General features: G+C 43.0%; 1 pseudogene; it reads left to right on the top strand.

The window, feature by feature from the left end:
* The window catches only part of LOC123989575, a 144,737-nt pseudogene that overhangs the window by 97,914 nt on the left and 24,173 nt on the right, over positions 1–22,650 (top strand).

Raw genomic sequence — 22,650 nt, 5'->3', positions numbered from 1 at the left:
TGTAAAGGGAAAGGGGGATATCTAGTCAGTTGGAAAGGGAAAGGGGGATATCTAGTCAGTTGGAAAGGGGAAGGGGATATCTAGTCAGTTGGAAAGGGAAAGGGGGATATCTAGTCAGTTGGAAAGGGAAAGGGGATATCTAGTCAGTTGGAAAGGGGGATATCTAGTCATTTGTAAAGGGAAAGGGGGATATCTAGTCATTTGTAAAGGGAAAGGGGGATATCTAGTCAGTTGGAAAGGGGAAAGGGGGATATCTAGTCATTTGTAAAGGGAAAGGGGGATATCTAGTCATTTGTAAAGGGACAGGGGGATATCTAGTCAGTTGGAAAGGGGAAAGGGGGATATCTAGTCAGTTGGAAAGGGGAAAGGGGGATATCTAGTCATTTGTAAAGGAAAAGGGGGATATCTAGTCAGTTGTACAGGGAAAGGGGGATACCTAGTCAGTTGTATAAGAATACTTTCCAGCTATGTGGTCTGTTGCGGCAAGAAGGGACATCGGCAAATTGCAATTGGTCCAAAACAGAGCAGCACGTTTTGCACTTAGATGAACACGGAGGGACAATTTCAATGACATGTCAATCTCTCCTGGCTCAAAGTTGAAGAGATATTGACTGCATCACTTGTGGTGTATGTGCGAGGTGTTGAGGTGTTGAAGGTACCGAATTGTCTGTTCAAGCAGTTGGCACACAGTTCGGTCTCTTCACAGCTCCCAGGTCCAGAACAGAGGCTGGGAAACACACAGTATTAAATGGAGCCATGACTACATGGAACTCCCTGGTAACCCAGGTAACATGACCACATGGAACTCTGGTAACCCAGGTAACATGACTACATGGAACTCTCTGGTAACCCAGGTAACATGACTACATGGAACTCTCTGGTAACCCAGGTAACATGACTACATGGAACTCTCTGGTAACCCAGGTAACATGACTACACATGGAACTCTCTGGTAACCCAGGTAACATGACTACATGGAACTCTCTGGTAACCCAGGTAACATGACTACACATGGAACTCTCTGGTAACCCAGGTAACATGACTACATGGAACTCTCTGGTAACCCAGGTAACTCAAACTAGCAAGTTTTTTTTCTTCTCCATTGTATTATGGATGTGATACGGGGTTGGGATATGACTGTGATATGTGGTTGTCTAGCCTGGCTATCTTGAGATGAACCCACTAGCTGTGGGTTGCTCTGGATGGGAGCGCCTCCTCAGAAGTAGGTCCACTCTCATAAAGGACCAAACTAAGTAGTCCCGAGGTGGGGTGGATACTTTGAAGCTCTCTTAAACCAGCTCAGTTGACCACTCAGTCCTGGAGAAGCACTTTACAGTCGGATGCCAAGTAGTTGCCATACCAAGTGACAACGCAGCCTGTCAAGATGCTCTCAAAGGTGCAGCTGTAAAACTTTTTGAGGATCTGAGGGACCATGCCAAATCTGTGGTGAACGCTTACTCCAATTACGGCATGGGACCAGATGGCTGCTGAGTACACGGACCGTAGCAGCATCCAGGGGATGGAACGCACCGGTACTCTGTCCATTATTCTGAGTACACGGACCGTAGCAGCATCCAGGGGATGGAACGCACCGGTACTCTGTCCGTTATTCTGAGTACACCGACCGTAGCAGCATCCAGGGGATGGAACGAACCGGTACTCTGTCCGTTATTCTGAGTACACGGACCGTAGCAGCATCCAGGGGATGGAACGAACCGGTACTCTGTCCGTTATTCTGAGTACACGGACCGTAGCAGCATCCAGGGGATGGAACGAACCGGTACTCTGTCCGTTATTCTGAGTACACGGACCGTAGCAGCATCCAGGGGATGGAACGAACCGGTACTCTGTCCGTTATTCTGAGTACACGGACCGTAGCAGCATCCAGGGGATGGAACGAACCGGTACTCTGTCCGTTATTCTGAGTACACGGACCGTAGCAGCATCCAGGGGATGGAACGAACCGGTACTCTGTCCGTTATTCTGAGTACACGGACCGTAGCAGCATCCAGGGGATGGAACGAACCGGTACTCTGTCTGTTATTCTGAGTACACGGACCAGGGGATGGAACGCACCGGTACTCTGTCCGTTATTCTGAGTACACGGACCAGGGGATGGAACGCACCGGTACTCTGTCCGTTATTCTGAGTACACGGACCAGGGGATGGAACGCACCGGTACTCTGTCCGTTATTCTGAGTACACGGACCAGGAGATGGAACGCACCGGTACTCTGTCCGTTATTCTGAGTACACGGACCGTAGCAGCATCCAGGGGATGGAACGCACCGGTACTCTGTCCGTTATTCTGAGTACACGGACCGTAGCAACATCCAGGGGATGGAACGCACCGGTACTCTGTCCGTTATTCTGAAGAGGTGGGCATAATGATGGATCTCAGGACCGGTAATGAGGATACAGGCGACGTCGAACGCCGGAGGAGAAGCGGGAGTAGATGTGACAAAGACAGAGAGACAGGTGTAATGACAAACAGAGAGACAGGTATAATGACAAACAGAGAGACAGGTATAATGAGAGACAGAGAGACAGGTGTAATGACAAACAAGACAGAGAGACAGGTGTAATGACAGACAGAGAGACAGGTGTAATGACAAACAGAGAGACAGGTGTAATGACAGACAGAGAGACAGGTGTAATGACAGACAGAGAGACAGGTGTAATGACAAACAAGACAGAGAGACAGGTGTAATGACAGACAGAGAGACAGGTGTAATGACAGACAGAGAGACAGGTGTAATGACAGACAGAGAGACAGGGTAATGAGAGACAGAGAGACAGGTGTAATGACAGACAGAGAGACAGGTGTAATGACAAACAGAGAGACAGTATAAGACAGACAGAGAGACAGGTGTAATGACAAACAAGACAGAGAGACAGGTGTAATGACAGACAGAGAGACAGGGGTAATGACAGACAGAGAGACAGGTGTAATGACAGACAAGACAGAGAGACAGGTGTAATGACAGACAGAGAGACAGGTATAATGACAGACAGAGAGACAGGTGTAATGACAGACAGAGAGACAGGTGTAATGACAGACAGAGAGACAGGGTAATGACAGACAAGACAGAGAGACAGGTGTAATGACAGACAGAGACAGACAGAGAGACAGGTGTAATGACAGACAGAGAGACAGGTGTAATGACAGACAAGACAGAGAGACAGGTGTAATGACAGATAAGACAGAGAGACAGGTGTAATGACAGACAGAGAGACAGGTGTAATGACAGACAAGACAGAGAGACAGGGGTAATGACAGACAGAGAGACAGGTGTAATGAAAGACAAGACAGAGAGACAGGTGTAATGACAGACAGAGAGACAGGTGTAATGACAAGACAGAGAGACAGGTGTAACAGACAAAGACAAGACAGAGAGACAGGTGTAATGACAGACAGAGAGACAGGTGTAATGAAAGACAAGACAGAGAGACAGGTGTAATGACAGACAGAGAGACAGGGTGTAATGACAGACAGAGAGACAGGTGTAATGACAGACAGAGAGACAGGTGTAATGACAGACAGAGAGACAGGGGTAATGACAGACAGAGAGACAGGGGTAATGACGGCCAGACAAGACAGAGAGACAGGGGTAATGACAGACAAAGAGACAGGGGTAATGACAGACAAGACAGAGAGACAGAGAGACAGAGGGTAATGACAGACAGAGAGACAGGGGTAATGACGGACAGAGAGACAGAGAGGGTGTAATGACAGACAAGACAGAGACAGATGAGACAGGGGTAATGACAGACAGAGAGACAGGGGTAATACGGCCAGAGAGACAGGGGTAATGACGGCCAGAGAGACAGGGGTAATGACGGACAAGACATCTGATAGGCGTTATGTCCTATATGGCTATTCCCTATATAGTGCACTACTTTTCACCTTGTCCCACAGGGCAGATACTGTATTAACCCTGGCCACTACCTCACAATACAGCACTGTGGAGAAAGTTCACGGCCTACAACCCACAACAACCTTCCATGCAGACTAGATATCAACAAGCCAATCGATGTCAAGTAGTTGAGACAATAGTCTATTCTCCAATATTCACGGGTTAGTGTGGAATAAGTTTTGATGTCGTGGGAAGCATCCTTGTCTTTGTTATGGCTGACCATGGAACCTCCGAGGTGTTCTAGAACCTCCAGGACTAAACAATGGCAGGAAATGGCCAGGGAGGAGGCAGAGCGGATTCCTCCAAACGCTGCTTCCTGATTGGCTGTCAGCATTAAGAATTACCCAGATCCAGGCCCTCAGGGAAATCTGGAATGTGTGTGTGTGTGTGTGTGTGTGTGTGTGTGTGTGTGTGTGTGTGTGTGTGTGTGTGTGTGTGTGTGTGTGTGTGTGTGTGTGTGTGTGTGTGTGTGTGTGTGTGTGTGTGTGTGTGTGTGTGTGTGTGTGTGTGTGTGTGTGTGTGTGTGTGTGTGTGTTGCATGCTGCAAGGATGTTCCTGCTCAGTTCAGATGAATTACATTCAAGGTTCTGTAGGGTTAGGGTTAGGGTTAGGGTTAGGGTTAGGGTTAGGGTTAGGGTTAGGGTTAGGGTTAGGGTTAGGGTTAGGGTTAGGGTTAGGGTTAGGGTTAGGGTTAGGGTTAGGGTTAGCACCTAAAATTAAGACCATGGAGTTTTGAACATGACGGACACAAACAATCACCTGCATGTATACACATTATATACACATTATATACACATTATATACACATTATATACACATTATATACACATTATATACATCCTGCATGTATACACATTATATACACATTATATACACATTATATACACATTATATACACATTATATACACCCTGCATATATACACATTATATACACATTATATACACATTATATACACATTATATACACATTATATACACATTATATATACATTATATACACATTATATACACATTATATATACATTATATACACATTATATACACATTATATACACATTATATACACATTATATACACATTATATACACATTATATACACATTATATACACATTATATACACATTATATACACATTATATACACATTATATACACATTATATACACATTATATACACATTATATACACATTATATACACCCTGCATGTATACACATTATATACACATTATATACACATTATATACACATTATATACACATTATATACACATAATATACACCCTGCATATATACACATATATACACATTATATACACATTATATACACATTATATACACATTATATACACATTATATACACCCTGCATGTATACACATTATATACACATTATATACACATTATATACACATTATATACACATTATATACACATTATATACACATTATATACACATTATATACACCCTGCATGTATACACATTATATACACATTATATACACATTATATACACATTATATACACCCTGCATATATACACATTATATACACATTATATACACATTATATATACATTATATACACCCTGCATGTATACACATTATATACACATTATATACACATTATATACACATTATATACACCCTGCATATATACACATTATATACACATTATATACACATTATATACACATTATATACACATTATATACACATTATATACATCCTGCATGTATACACATTATATACACATTATATACACATTATATACACATTATATACACATTATATACACCCTGCATATATACACATTATATACACATTATATACACATTATATACACATTATATACACATTATATACACATTATATATACATTATATACACATTATATACACATTATATACACATTATATACACATTATATACACATTATATACACCCTGCATATATACACATTATATACACATTATATACACATTATATACACATTATATACACATTATATACACATTATATACACATTATATACACATTATATACACATTATATACATCCTGCATGTATACACATTATATACACATTATATACACATTATATACACCCTGCATATATACACATTATATACACATTATATACACATTATATACACATTATATACACATTATATACACATTATATACATCCTGCATGTATACACATTATATACACATTATATACACATTATATACACATTATATACACATTATATACACATTATATACACCCTGCATGTATACACATTATATACACATTATATACACATTATATACACATTATATACACATTATATACACATTATATACACATTATATACACATTATATACACATTATATACACATAATATACACCCTGCATATATACACATTATATACACATTATATACACATTATATACACATTATATACACATTATATACACATTATATACACATTATATACACATTATATACACATTATATACACCCTGCATGTATACACATTATATACACATTATATACACATTATATACACCCTGCATATATACACATTATATACACATTATATACACATTATATATACAGTGCATATATACACAAAATATACACCCAGCATGTCAATCTGAGCTGTCTCAGTTATGCTACACACACACACACACACACACACACACACACACACACACACACACACACACACACACACACACACACACACACACACACACACACACACACACACACACACACACACACACACACACACACACACACACACACACACACACACACACACACACACACACACACACACACACACACACTGTGTCTCACACACACATATGAGGAGCACAGTGAGATGTGTTCTACAGGACTCAGGGCATGTAGATGTGTTCTACAGGACTCAGGGCAGTGAAATGTGTTCTATAGGACTCAGGGCAGTGAAATGTGTTCTACAGGACTCAGGGCAGTGAAATGTGTTCTATAGGACTCAGGGCAGTGAAATGTGTTCTACAGGACTCAGGGCAGGTAGATGTGTTCTATAGGACTCAGGGCAGTGAAATGTGTTCTATAGGACTCAGGGCAGTGAAATGTGTTCTACAGGACTCAGGGCAGTGAAATGTGTTCTACAGGACTCAGGGCATGTAGATGTGTTCTACAGGACTCAGGGCAGGTAGATGTGTTCTATAGGACTCAGGGCAGTGAAATGTGTTCTATAGGACTCAGGGCAGTGAAATGTGTTCTACAGGACTCAGGGCAGTGAAATGTGTTCTATAGGACTCAGGGCAGTGAAATGTGTTCTACAGGACTCAGGGCAGGTAGATGTGTTCTATAGGACTCAGGGCAGTGAAATGTGTTCTATAGGACTCAGGGCAGTGAAATGTGTTCTACAGGACTCAGGGCAGTGAAATGTGTTCTATAGGACTCAGGGCAGTGAAATGTGTTCTACAGGACTCAGGGCAGTGAAATGTGTTCTATAGGACTCAGGGCAGTGAAATGTGTTCTACAGGACTCAGGGCAGTGAAATGTGTTCTATAGGACTCAGGGCAGTGAAATGTGTTCTACAGGACTCAGGGCAGTGAAATGTGTTCTACAGGACTCAGGGCAGATAGATGTGTTCTACAGGACTCAGGGCATGTAGATGTGTTCTATAGGACTCAGGGCATGTAGATGTGTTCTACAAGAATCGAAAAAGAATTGATCGGTATTGTGATGAATTGTGTCCAGTGTTACTGATAGTGACAAGGCAACTGAGAATGTGTTATGTTCCTGTTCTGTCATTCTATATTATAGATCTGTATTAACAGAGGTGATGTTCTTCCTGTTCTGTCGTTCTATATTATAGATCTGTATTAACAGAGGTGATGTTCTTCCTGTTCTGTCGTTCTATATTATAGATCTGTATTAACAGAGGTGATGTTCTTCCTGTTCTGTCGTTCTATATTATAGATCTGTATTAACAGAGGTGATGTTCTTCCTGTTCTGTCATTCTATATTATAGATCTGTATTAACAGAGGTGATGTTCTTCCTGTTCTGTCGTTCTAGGTTGGAGTCAGAGATTGGTCTTTTGGAGAGCGAGGAGTGTCAGATCTCAGCTAAAGAGCAGACCCTCAGGGAGAGACTGAGGGAGACAGAGAGGTCCATAGAAGACCTACAGAAAGTAAGAGGGCGTTCATCTATTTACCGACACAACATATGACTTTAAGTCCAAAATGGCACCTTATTCCCTATATAATGCACTTTTTGGACCAGAAGCCTAGGGATTAGGGTACAGTTTAGGACACAATTTTAATAGTTTCAGCCAACTGTGACTGCATGAACACTCCACAGACTGCTCTATCATATAACTGCAGTCCTGTGACTAAATGATCGCTCCACAGACTGCTCAGGTCTCATTCCGGCGCCGACAGAGATGGCCGCCTCGCTTCGCGTTCCTAGGAAACTATGCAGTTTTTTTTTTTACGTGTTATTTCTTACATTAGTACCCCAGGTCATCTTAGGTTTCATTACATACAGTCGAGAAGAACTACTGAATATAAGATCAGCGTCAACTCACCATCAGTACGACCAAGAATATGTTTTCCGCGACGCGGATCCTGTGTTCTGCCTTACAAACAGGACAACGGAATGGATCGCATGCAGCGACCCAAAAAAACGACTCCGAAAAAGAGGGAAATGTAGCGGTCTTCTGGTCAGACTCCGGACAAGGGCACATCGCGCACCACTCCCCAGCATTCTTCTTGCCAATGTCCAGTCTCTTGACAACAAGGTTGATGAAATCCGAGCAAGGGTAGCATTCCAGAGGGACATCAGAGACTGCAACGTTCTCTGCTTCACAGAAACATGGCTTAGTGGGAAGACGCTATCCTATGCGGTGCAGCAACGGGTTTCTCCACGCATCCCGCCGACAGAAACAAACATCTTTCTGGTAAGTGAGTGGCGGGGGCGTATGCCTCATGACTAACGAGACATGGTGTGATGAAAGAAACATACAGGAACTCAAATCCTTCTGTTCACCTGATTTAGAATTCCTCACAATCAAATGTAGACCGCATTATCTTCCAAGAGAATTCTCTTCGATTATAATCACAGCCGTATATATCCCCCCCCCAAGCAGACACATCGATGGCTCTGAACAAACTTTATTTAACTCTTTGCAAACTGGAAAACATTTATCCGGAGGCTGCATTCATTGTAGCTGGGGATTTTAACAAAGCTAATCTGAAAACAAGTCTCCCTAAATTTTATCAGCATATCGATTGCGCAACCAGGGGTGGTAAAACCTTGGATCATTGTTACTCTAACTTCCGTGACGCATATAAGGCCCTGCCCCGCCCCCCTTTCGGAAAAGCTGACCACGACTCCATTTTGTTGATCCCTGCCTACAGGCAGAAACTTAAACAAGAGGCTCCCACGCTGAGGTCTGTCCAACGCTGGTCAGACCAAGCGGACTCCACACTCCAAGACTGCTTCCATCACGTGGACTGGGACATGTTTCGTATTGCGTCAGATAAAAATATTGACGAATACGCTGATTCGGTGTGCGAGTTCATTAGAACGTGTGTTGAAGATGTCATTCCCATAGCAACGATAAAAACATTCCCTAACCAGAAACCGTGGATTGATGGCAGCATTCGCGTGAAACTGGCAACATGACCGAATACAAACAGTGCAGCTATTCCCTCCACAAGGCTATTAAACAAGCTAAGCGTCAGTACAGAGACAAAGTGGAATCTCAATTCAATGGCTCAGACACAAGAGGCATGTGGCAGGGTCTACAGTCAATCACAGACTACAAGAAGAAACCCAGCCCAGTCACGGACCAGGATGTCTTGCTCCCAGGCAGACTAAATAACTTTTTTGCCCGCTTTGAGGACAATACAGTGCCACTGACACGGCCTGCAACGAAAACATGCGGTCTCTCCTTCACTGCAGCCGAGGTGAGTAAGACATTTAAACGTGTTAACCCTCGCAAGGCTGCAGGCCCAGACGTCAATCCCAGCCGCGCCCTCAGAGCATGCGTAGACCAGCTGGCCGGTGTGTTTACGGACATATTCAATCAATCCCTATACCAGTCTGCTGTTCCCACATGCTTCAAGAGGGCCACCATTGTTCCTGTTCCCAAGAAAGCTAAGGTAACTGAGCTAAACGACTACCGCCCCGTAGCACTCACTTCCGTCATCATGAAGTGCTTTGAGAGATTAGTCAAGGACCATATCACCTCCACCCTACCTGACACCCTAGACCCACTCCAATTTGCTTACCGCCCAAATAGGTCCACAGACGATGCAATCTCAACCACACTGCACACTGCCCTAACCCACCTGGACAAGAGGAATACCTATGTGAGAATGCTGTTCATCGACTACAGCTCGGCATTCAACACCATAGTACCCTCCAAGCTCGTCATCAAGCTCGAGACCCTGGGTCTCGACCCTGCCCTGTGCAACTGGGTACTGGACTTCCTGACGGGCCGCCCCCCAGGTGGTGAGGGTAGGCAACAACATCTCCTCCCCGCTGATCCTCAACACGGGGGCCCCACAAGGGTGCGTTCTGAACCCTCTCCTGTATTCCCTGTTCACTCACGACTGCGTGGCCACGCACGCCTCCAACTCAATCATCAAGTTTACGGACGACACAACAGTGGTAGGCTTGATTACCAACAACGACGAGACGGCCTACAGGGAGGAGGTGAGGACCCTCGGAGTGTGGTGTCAGGAAAATGCACTATTGCACTATTGTTAAGTGACTGTCCCACTGGATGTCATAAGGTGAATGCACCAATTTGTAAGTCGCTCTGGATAAGAGCGTCTGCTAAATGACTTAAATGTAAATGTAAATGTAAAATAACCTCACACTCAACGTCAACAAAACTAAGGAGATGATTGTGGACTTCAGGAAACAGCAGAGGGAACACCCCCCCTATCCACATCGATGGAACAGTAGTGGAGAGGGTAGCAAGTTTTAAGTTCCTCGGCATACACATCACAGACAAACTGAATTGGTCCACTCACACTGACAGCGTCGTGAAGAAGGCACAGCAGCGCCTCTTCAACCTCAGGAGGCTGAAGAAATTCGGCTTGTCACCAAAAGCACTCACAAACTTCTACAGATGCACAATCGAGAGCATCCTGGCGGGCTGTATCACCGCCTGGTACGGCAACTGCTCCGCCCTCAACCATAAGGCTCTCCAGAGGGTAGTGAAGTCTGCACAACGCATCACCGGGGGCAAACTACCTGCCCTCCAGGACACCTACACCACCCGATGTTACAGGAAGGCCATAAAGATCATCAAGGACATCAACCACCCGAGCCACTGCCTGTTCACCCCGCTATCATCCAGAAGGCGAGGTCAGTACAGGTGCATCAAAGCTGGGACCGAGAGACTGAAAAACAGCTTCTATCTCAAGGCCATCAGACTGTTAAACAGCCACCACTAACATTGAGTGGCTGCTGCCAACACACTGTCATTGACACTGACCCAACTCCAGCCACTCTAATAATGGGAATTGATGGGAAATGATGTAAATATATCACTAGCCACTTTAAACAATGCTACCTTATATAATGTTACTTACCCTACATTATTCATCTCATATGCATACGTATATACTGTACTCTACATCATCGACTGCATCCTTATGTAACACATGTATCACTAGCCTCTTTAACTATGCCACTTTGTTTACTTTGTCTACATACTCATCTCATATGTATATACTGTACTCGATACCATCTACTGTATGCTGCTCTGTACCATCACTCATTCATATATCCTTATGTACATATTCTTTATCCCCTTACACTGTGTATAAGACAGTAGTTTTGGAATTGTTAGTTAGATTACTTGTTGGTTATCACTGCATTGTCGGACCTAGAAGCACAAGCATTTCGCTACACTCGCATTAACATCTGCTAACCATGTGTATGTGACAAATACAATTTGATTTGATTTGATCTATCATATAACTGCAGTGCTGTGACTAAATGATCGCTCCACAGACTGCTCTATCATATAACTGCAGTCCTGTGACTGCATGATCGCTCCACAGACTGCTCTATCATATAACTGCAGTCCTGTGACTAAATGATCGCTCCACAGACTGCTCTATCATATAACTGCAGTGCTGTGACTAAATGGACACTCCACAGACTGCTCTATCATATAACTGCAGTGCTGTGACTAAACGAACACTCCACAGACTGCTCTATCATGTAACTGCAGTGCTGTGACTAAATGATCGCTCCACAGACTGCTCTATCATATAACTGCAGACTTGTAGAACCCTAGCTCATATTCTAGTTTTGTATTAGTTGATAAAATTGTATATGAAAATACATCTCGTGTCAAACCAATATAATGGTAATGGTTCAATGACCAGTTGCCAATAGATGAGCTCAATAAAGTCATACTTGAGTTTTTCTTTAAAGATTTCCACTTCACTGCTCTATCATACAACAGTCAGACTTTACAATCAGTCATATTCAGTTTTACAATCAGTTGATAAACTTTACAATCAGTCAAGCACTTTACAATATAATGGTAATGGTTCAATGACCAGTTACAATCAGATGAGCTCAATAAAGTCATCACTTTACAATCAGTCAAGCACTTTACAATTTCAAGCTTCAATCAGTCAACTTTACAATCAGTCAAGCACTTTACAATCAGTCAAGCACTTTACAATCAGTCAAGCACTTTACAATCAGTCAAGCACTTTACAATCAGTCAAGCACTTTACAATCAGTCAAGCACTTTACAATCAGTCAAGCACTTTACAATCAGTCAAGCACTTTACAATCAGTCAAGCACTTTACAATCAGTCAAGCACTTTACAATCAGTCAAGCACTTTACAATCAGTCAAGCACTTTACAATCAGTCAAGCACTTTACAATCAGTCAAGCACTTTACAATCAGTCAAGCACTTTACAATCAGTCAAGCACTTTACAATCAGTCAAGCACTTTACAATCAGTCAAGCACTTTACAATCAGTCAAGCACTTTACAATCAGTCAAGCACTTTACAATCAGTCAAGCACTTTACAATCAGTCAAGCACTTTACAATCAGTCAAGCACTTTACAATCAGTCAAGCACTTTACAATCAGTCAAGCACTTTACAATCAGTCAAGCACTTTACAATCAGTCAAGCACTTTACAATCAGTCAAGCACTTTACAATCAGTCAAGCACTTTACAATCAGTCAAGCACTTTACAATCAGTCAAGCACTTTACAATCAGTCAAGCACTTTACAATCAGTCAAGCACTTTACAATCAGTCAAGCACTTTACAATCAGTCAAGCACTTTACAATCAGTCAAGCACTTTACAATCAGTCAAGCACTTTACAATCAGTCAAGCACTTTACAATCAGTCAAGCACTTTACAATCAGTCAAGCACTTTACAATCAGTCAAGCACTTTACAATCAGTCAAGCACTTTACAATCAGTCAAGCACTTTACAATCAGTCAAGCACTTTACAATCAGTCAAGCACTTTACAATCAGTCAAGCACTTTACAATCAGTCAAGCACTTTACAATCAGTCAAGCACTTTACAATCAGTCAAGCACTTTACAATCAGTCAAGCACTTTACAATCAGTCAAGCACTTTACAATCAGTAAAGCACTTTACAATCAGTCAAGAACTTTACAATCAGTCAAGCACTTTACAATCAGTAAAGCTTTTGGTGCTCATTCTGCCCTTGAGTTGCGTTCCCATGCAAAACTAGACAGATAGCTAACAACTAAGTCTTCAATAAAACTCCCAAGGCGTGACTTTTCTTGAATGAATATATTGAAAACGTTTATGTTGTGAAACTGCAAAATACAGAAAATAATATACTTTAGTGTTCAATTCACACCGACATACTGTAGCTGTATATTAAACATTTGAAGTTTCATAAATACAAAGCACGCGCTAAGGTACCATGCATCTGGCATGATGCCAAACCATATAGCTAATTGTTAACCATATGGTAATTGGCTCCTTTCATTACTCTAATAATGTATAACCATCTATGTAGAATAACAAAGCATATTACACTAGAAACAGTAACAAAACTACAGTATTGTATATTTTACAATTCGTTTGCATGACGCATGAGCAAAGTAATACAGCTAACGACATACATTAAAGGCATTGCAATTTGTGAGTAAATGCAACCAACTGTAGCTCAGTTGGTAGAGCATGGCGCTTGTAACGCCAGGGTAGTGGGTTCGATCCCCGGGACCACCCATACGTAGAATGTATGCACACATGACTGTAAGTCGCTTTGGATAAAAGTGTCTGCTAAATGGCATATATTATTATTATTATTATATTATTATATGTAAGAAACTCTATCAATAACAAGATTATCATCATTAGCTAAATGCTTGAATCGAACTTACAAACAAATATTTTTCCAAGGCTGAAGCGTGACAAGAAATAACTACATTGAAAGACCTGCACCGTAGCGTTGTTTGTAGCTGCTTCTTTGCGTGCAAAACCAATTCTGAACTTCCCGTTTGCGTTGTCTTTCTAAGTACCAGAAAGCGCCACTAGGGGGCAAATAACACCATTGAACACAATGAAAATCCAATTTAACCATTGTAATAAAATAATCTGTTATCTTCTAACAGGATGGCAGCACAGTGCTTTACCAATTGATTGACTGATTGTAAAGTGCTTTACCAATTGATTGACTGATTGTAAAGTGCTTTTCCAATTGATTGACTGATTGTAAAGTGCTTTTCCAATTGATTGACTGATTGTGTCTTTTCATGATTGGCTGATTGTAAAGTCTTTTCAATTGATTCTGATTTCATGTCTCATCAATTGATTGACTGATTGTAAAGTGCTTTTCATGATTGACTGATTGTAAAGTGCTTTTCTCAATTGATTGACTGATTGTCAAGTGCTTTTCCAATTGATTGACTGATTGTAAAGTGCTTTTCAATTGATTGACTGATTGTGTGCTTTTCAATTGATTGACTGATTGTAATGTCTTTTTTGATTGACTGATTGTAAAGTCTTTTCCAGATTGATTGACTGATTGTGAAAGTGCTTTACCAATTGATTGACTGATTGTAAAGTGCTTTTATTGATTGACTGATTGTAAAGTGCTTTTCCAATTGATTGACTGATTGTAAAGTGCTTTTGAAATGATTGACTGATTGTAAAGTGCACAATTGATTGACTGATTGTAAACTTTAACACATTAACACATTGTAAACATTAACACATTATTGACTGATTTAAAATTGCTTTTCCAATACATTAACTGATTGTAATACATTAATTGATTGACTGATTTAAATTGATTGACTGATTGTAAACATTAACACATTGATTGACTTAAACATTAACAATTGATTGACAGTGCTTTTTAATTGATTGACTGATTGTAAAGTGCTTTTCCAATTGATTAACTGATTTAATACATTAACACATTATTGACTGATTGTAAAGTGCTTTTCCAATTGATTGACTGATTGTAAAGTGCTTTTCCAATTGATTGACTGATTGTAAAGTGCTTTTCCAATTGATTGACTGATTGTAAAGTGCTTTTCCAATTGATTGACTGATTGTAAAGTGCTTTACTAATATATTGTCTCTTCATGTCTCTTCATGTCTCTTCATGTGTCTTCATGTCTCTTCATGTCTCTTCATGTCTCTTCATGTCTCTTCATGTCTCTTCATGTCTCTTCATGTCTCTTCATGTCTCTTCGTGTCTCTTCGTGTCTCTTCGTGTCTCAATATGTCTCATCATGTCTCTTTTCTCTCCAGAGTCTCCAGAATGAGCATGGTGAGTGATGTATTATTTACATACTGTTGATCATTATTGGTCAGGTTGATTTATTGATGTTAGTTGTGTTGAAATGATTCAAGAGGAAAGCACAATGAAGCATTAACACATTAACACATTAACACATTAACACATTAACACATTAACACATTAACACATTAATACATTAACACATTAACACATTAACACATTAATACATTAATACATTAACGCATTAACACATTAACGCATTAATACATTAACACATTAATACATTAACACATTAACACATTAATACATTAATACATTAACGCATTAATACATTAACACATTAATACATTAACACATTAACACATTAATACATTAATACATTAACGCATTAACACATTAACACATTAATACATTAATACATTAACACATTAACACATTAATACATTAACACATTAATACATTAACACATTAATACATTAATACATTAACACATTAACACATTAACGCATTAATACATTAACACATTAATACATTAACACATTAATACATTAATACATTAACACATTAACACATTAACGCATTAATACATTAACACATTAACACATTAATACATTAACACATTAATACATTAACACATTAATACATTAATACATTAACGCATTAACACATTAACACATTAATACATTAACACATTAATACATTAACACATTAACACATTAATACATTAACGCATTAACGCATTAACACATTAACGCATTAACACATTAACACATTAACACATTAACACATTTTACACTCAAAACAGTGTGGCGTTGGATGGTTACCATGGCTATTCAAATACATTCATGATCAACAGCTCCATGCCACTGATATACCTTCTACACACACACACTACACACTACACACTACACACTACACACCACACCACACACACCACACACACACAGTCCCTCTACACACACACACCACACCACACCACACACACACAGTCCCTCTACACACACTACACACTACACACAGTACACACCGCACCACACACACTACACACCACACACACCACACACACACAGTCCCTCTACACACACTACACACACAGTCCCTCTACACACACTACACACTACACACAGTACACTACACACCACACACACCACACACACACAGTCCCTCTACACACACTACACACACAGTCCCTCTACACACTACACACACTACACACTACACACAGTACACACCACACCACACACACTACACACACACACACACACACACACACACACACACACAGTCCCTCTACACACACTACACACACAGTCCCTCTACACACTACACACACACAGTCCCTCTACACACACTACACACTACACACAGTACACACCGCACCACACACACTACACACCACACACACCACACACACACAGTCCCTCTACACACACTACACACACAGTCCCTCTACACACACTACACACTACACACAGTACACTACACACCACACACACCACACACACACAGTCCCTCTACACACACTACACACACAGTCCCTCTACACACTACACACACTACACACTACACACAGTACACACCACACCACACACACTACACACTACACACACACACACACACACACACACACACACACACACACACACACACACACACACACACACACACACACACACACACACACACACACACACACACACACACACACACACACACACACACACACACACACACACACACACAGCCCTACTGGCTGTTAACGTTACTTGCCTAGTTAAATAAAGGTTAAATAAAATCCCCCCAAAAATTGGGTTTTTAAACACTCCCCCCTTGCTGTTACAGAGCTTTGTAAAACAGTGGCCTGCATATTGCTCTCTCTCTCTCTCTCTCTGCTCTCTCCCCCCTCTCTCTCTCTCTCTCTCTCTCTCTCTCTCTCTCTGCTCTCCCCCTCTCTCTCTCTCTCTCTCTCTCTCTCTGCTCTCCCCTCTCTCTACTCTCTCTCTACTATCTCTCTGCTCTCAATCCCTACTCTCTCTCTACTCTCTCCGTGTCTCTCTTTGCTCAATCCCTACGATCTCTACTTTCTGTCTGTCTGTCTGTCTGTCTGTCTTTGCTCTGTCTGTCTGTCTGTCTGTCTGTCTGTCTGTCTGTCTGTCTGTCTGTCTGTCTGTCTGTCTGTCTGTCTGTCTGTCTGTCTGTCTGTCTGTCTGTCTGTCTGTCTGTCTGTCTGTCTGTCTGTCTCTCTCTACTCTCTCTCTTTCTCTCTCTCTCTCCCTACTATCTCTACTCTCTGTCTCTGTCTCTCTCTCTCTTTGTATCTCTCCCTTTCTTGCTCTCTCCACCTCTCTCTCCCTCTCTCCCTCTCTCTCTCTGTATTCCTCTCTCCCTCCCCCTCTATCTCTCTTCCCCCTCTCCCCCTCTGCATCTCTCTCTCCCTTCTGCATCTCTCTCTTTATCTTCTCTTCCCCCTCTGTATCTCTCTCTCTCTCTGTATCTCTCCCTCTGTATCTCTCTCTCTCTGCTCTCCCCCCTCTCTCTCTCTCTGTATCTCTCTCTCTCTCTCTCTCTCTCTCTCTCTTCTCTCTCTCTCTCTCTCTCTCTCTCTCGTTCTCTCTCTCTCTCCTCTCTCTCTCTCTCTCTCTCTCTCCTCTCTCTCTCTCTCTCTCTCTCTCTCTCTCTCTCTCTCTCTCTCTCTCTCTCTCTGTGTATATCTCTCTCTCTCTACCTCTCTCCCTCTGTATCTCTCTCTCTTTATCTATCTCTCTCTCTTCCCCCTCCCCCTCTGTATCTCTCTCTCTGTATCTCTCTCTCTCTCTTCCCCCTCCCCTCCTCTGTATCTCTCTCTCTCTCTCTCGGTATCGCTCTCTCTGTGTATCTCTCTCTCTCTCTCTCTCTCTCGGTATCGCTCTCTCTGTGTATCTCTCTCTCTCTCTCTCGGTATCGCTCTCTCTGTGTATCTCTCTCTCTCTCTCTCTCTCTCTCGGTATCGCTCTCTCTGTGTATCTCTCTCACTCTCTCTCTCTCTCTCTCTCTCTCTCTCTCTCTCTCTCTCTCTCTCTCTCTCTCTCTCTCTCTCTCTCTCTCTCTCTCTCATTAGCCCCTTGGGTCGTTTCCCACCTGCTCCAACATAAGACAGTAGCCCTGTACTTTGTTCACCCTGATCCACCTATTCACAGGGAATCCCCGCTTTGATCCCCGATAATACACCTCTCTATACATTCTGCTGAACGTAGCACTGGGCTGGGGGAATGAAGAGAAAGAGTTACAGAGAGAGAGAGGGGAGGGGGAGGGAGATACATGGGAGGGGAGGGAGAGAGGAATACCGAGAGAGAGATACAGAGGGGGAGGGGGAAGAGACATTGAGAGAGAGAGATACAGAGAGGGGAGGGGGAAGAGATATATAGAGAGAGAGATACAGAGGGGGAGGGGGAAGAGAGATAGAGAGAGAGAGATACAGAGGGGGAGGGGGAAGCGATATAGAGAGAGAGATACAGAGGGGGAGGGGGAAGAGAGATAGAGAGAGAGAGATACAGAGAGGGAGGTGGGAAGAGAGATACAGAGAGAGATTCAGAGAGAGATACAGAGGGGGAGGGGGAAGAGAGAGAGAGAGATATACAGAGAAAGAGAGAGAGATATACAGAGAGAGAGAGAGAGAGAGAGAGAGATATACAGAGAGAGAGAGATATACAGAGAGAGAGAGATATACAGAGAGAGAGAGAGAGATACAGAGAGAGAGAGATACAGAGAGAGGGAGATATACAGAGAGAGATATACAGAGAGAGATACAGAGAGAGAGAGAGCGATACAGAGAGAGAGAGATACAGAGAGAGAGAGAGATACAGAGAGAGAGAGAGATACAGAGAGGGGGAGGGGGGAAGAGAGATAGAGAGCGAGAGATACAGAGGGGGGACAGAGATACAGAGAGAGATACAGAGGGGGGAAAGAAAGATAGAGAGAGATCCAGAGAGAGATACAGAGGAGGGAGGGGGAAGAGAGATAGAGAGCGAGAGATACAGAGGGGGGGGACAGAGATACAGAGAGAGATACAGAGGGGGGAAAGAAAGATAGAGAGATACAGAGAGAGATACAGAGGGGAGGGGAAGAGAGAGAGAGAGATACAAAAAGGGAGGGGGAAGAGAGATACAGAGAGAGATTCAGAGAGAGATACAGAGGGGGAGGGGGAAGAGAGATAGAGAGAGAGAGATACAGAGAGGGAGGTGGGAAGAGAGATACAGAGAGAGATTCAGAGAGAGATACAGAGGGGGAGGGGGAAGAGATATAGAGAGAGAGAGAGATACAGAGAGAGATACAGAGGGGGAGGGGGAGAGAGATAGAGAGAGAGATACAGAGAGAGGGAGATACAAAGAGAGAGAGAGATAAGAGAGAGAGAGAGATAAAGAGAGAGAGAGAGAGAGAGAGAGAGAGAGAGAGAGAGAGAGAGAGAGAGAGAGAGAGAGAGAGAGAGGAGAGAGAGATACAGAGAGAGATTCAGAGAGAGATACAGAGGGGGAGGGGGAAGAGAGATAGAGAGAGAGAGATACAGAGAGGGAGGTGGGAAGAGAGATACAGAGAGAGATTCAGAGAGAGATACAGAGAGAGATACAGAGGGGGAGGGGAAGAGAGATAGAGAGAGAGATACAGAGAGAGGGAGATACAAAGAGAGAGAGAGATACAGAGAGAGAGAGAGAGAGAGAGAGAGAGAGAGAGAGAGAGAGAGAGAGAGGGGGGGAAGAGAGATAGAGTGAGAGATACAGAGAGAGATACAGAGGGGAGGGAAGAAAGATAGAGAGAGAGAGACAGAGAGAGATACAGAGGGAGGGAAGAAAGAAGAAAGAGAGAGAGAGAGAGATACAGAGAGAGATACAGAGGGGGAAGAGAGATACAGAGAGAGATTCAGAGAGAGATACAGAGGGGAGGGAAGAGGGATAGAGAGAGAGATACAGAGAGAGGGAGATACAAAGAGAGAGAGAGATACAGAGAGAGAGAGAGAGAGATAGAGATACAGAGAGAGATACAGAGGGGGGAAGAGAGATAGAGCGAGAGATACAGAGAGAGATACAGAGGGGAGGGAAGAAAGATAGAGAGAGAGAGAGATACAGAGAGAGATACAGAGGGGGGGAGAGAGAGAGAGAGAGAGAGAGAGAGAGAGAGAGAGAGAGAGAGAGAGAGAGAGAGAGAGAGAGAGAGAGAGAGAGAGAGATAGAGAGAGATACAGATACAGAGAGAGATACAGAGGGGGGGGAACAGAGATAGAGAGCTACAGAGGGGGAGGGGAAGAGAGAGAGATACAGAGAGAGATACAGAGAGAGATACAGAGGGGGAGAGAGAGAGAGAGAGAGATACAGAGAGAGATACAGAGGGGGAGGGGAAGAGAGATAGAGAGAGAGATAGAGAGAGAGATAGAGAGAGGGAGAGAGAGATACAGAGAGGAGAGAGACAGAGAGAGATACAGAGGGGGAGGGGGGGGAACAGAGATAGAGAGCTACAGAGGGGGAGGGGGAAGAGAGAGAGATACAGAGAGAGATACAGAGAGAGATACAGAGGGGGGGGAAGAGAGAGAGATACAGAGAGAGATACAGAGAGAGATACAGAGGGGGAGGGGAAGAGAGATAGAGAGAGAGAGAGAGAGAGAGAGAGATACAGAGGGGGGGAGAGAGAGAGAGAGAGAGAGATACAGAGAGAGATACAGAGGGAGAGGAAGAAAGATAGAGAGAGAGAGAGACAGAGAGAGGAGATACAGAGGGGGAGGGGAAGAGAGATAGAGAGAGATACAGAGGGGGGGGGAGGGGGAAGAGAGATAGAGAGAGAGATACAGAGGGGAAGAGATATAGAGAGAGAGAGAGATACAGAGAGAGATTCAGAGAGAGATACAGGGGGGGGGAAGAGAGATAGAGAGAGAGAGATACAGAGAGAGAGATTCAGAGAGAGATACAGAGAGAGAGGATACAGGGGGGGAAGAGAGAGAGAGAGAGATACAGAGAGAGATACAGAGGGGGGAACAGAGATAGAGAGCTACAGAGAGGGGAGGGGGAAGAGAGAGAGATACAGAGAGAGATACAGAGAGAGAGATACAGAGATACAGGGGAGAGAGATAGAGAGAGATACAGAGAGAGATACAGAGGGGGAGGGAGATAGAGAGAGAGAGAGAGATAGAGAGAGATACAGAGGGGGGAGGGGGAAGAGAGATAGAGAGAGATACAGAGAGAGATACAGAGGGGAGGGAAGAAAGATACAGAGAGAGAGAGAGAGATACAGAGAGAGATACAGAGGGGGAGGGGGAAGAGAGATAGAGAGAGATACAGAGGGGGAGGGGGAAGAGAGATAGAGAGAGAGATACAGAGGGGGAGGGGGAAGAGATATAGAGAGAGAGAGATACAGAGAGAGATTCAGAGAGAGATACAGAGGGGGAGGGGGAAGAGAGATAGAGAGAGAGATACAGAGAGAGAGAGAGATTCAGAGAGAGATACAGAGGGGGGAGGGGGAAAGAGAGAGAGAGAGAGATACAGAGAGAGATACAGAGGGGGGGAGAACAGAGATAGAGAGCTACAGAGGGGAGGGGGAAGAGAGAGAGATACAGGGAGAGATACAGAGGGGGGGAAGAGAGATAGAGAGATACAGAGATAGAGAGATACAGAGAGATACAGAGGGGGCGGAGAGATAGAGAGATACAGAGAGAGATACAGAGGGGGAGGGGAAGAGAGAGAGAGCGATACAGAGAGAGATACAGAGGGGGAAGAGAGATAGAGAGATACAGAGAGAGATACAGAGGGGGAGGGGGAAGAGAGATAGAGAGAGAGAGATACAGAGGGGGAGGGGGAAGAGAGATACAGAGAGAGATTCAGAGAGAGATACAGAGGGGGAGGGGGAAGAGAGAGAGATACAGAGAGAGATTCAGAGAGAGATACAGAGGGGGAGGGGGAAGAGAGATAGAGAGAGAGATACAGAGAGAGGGAGATACAAA

The sequence above is a fragment of the Oncorhynchus gorbuscha genome, linkage group LG11 (genome assembly GCF_021184085.1).
Source record: "Oncorhynchus gorbuscha isolate QuinsamMale2020 ecotype Even-year linkage group LG11, OgorEven_v1.0, whole genome shotgun sequence".
NCBI classification, from domain to species: Eukaryota; Metazoa; Chordata; class Actinopteri; order Salmoniformes; family Salmonidae; genus Oncorhynchus; species Oncorhynchus gorbuscha.
This window is presented reverse-complemented; position numbering and strand designations above follow the sequence as displayed.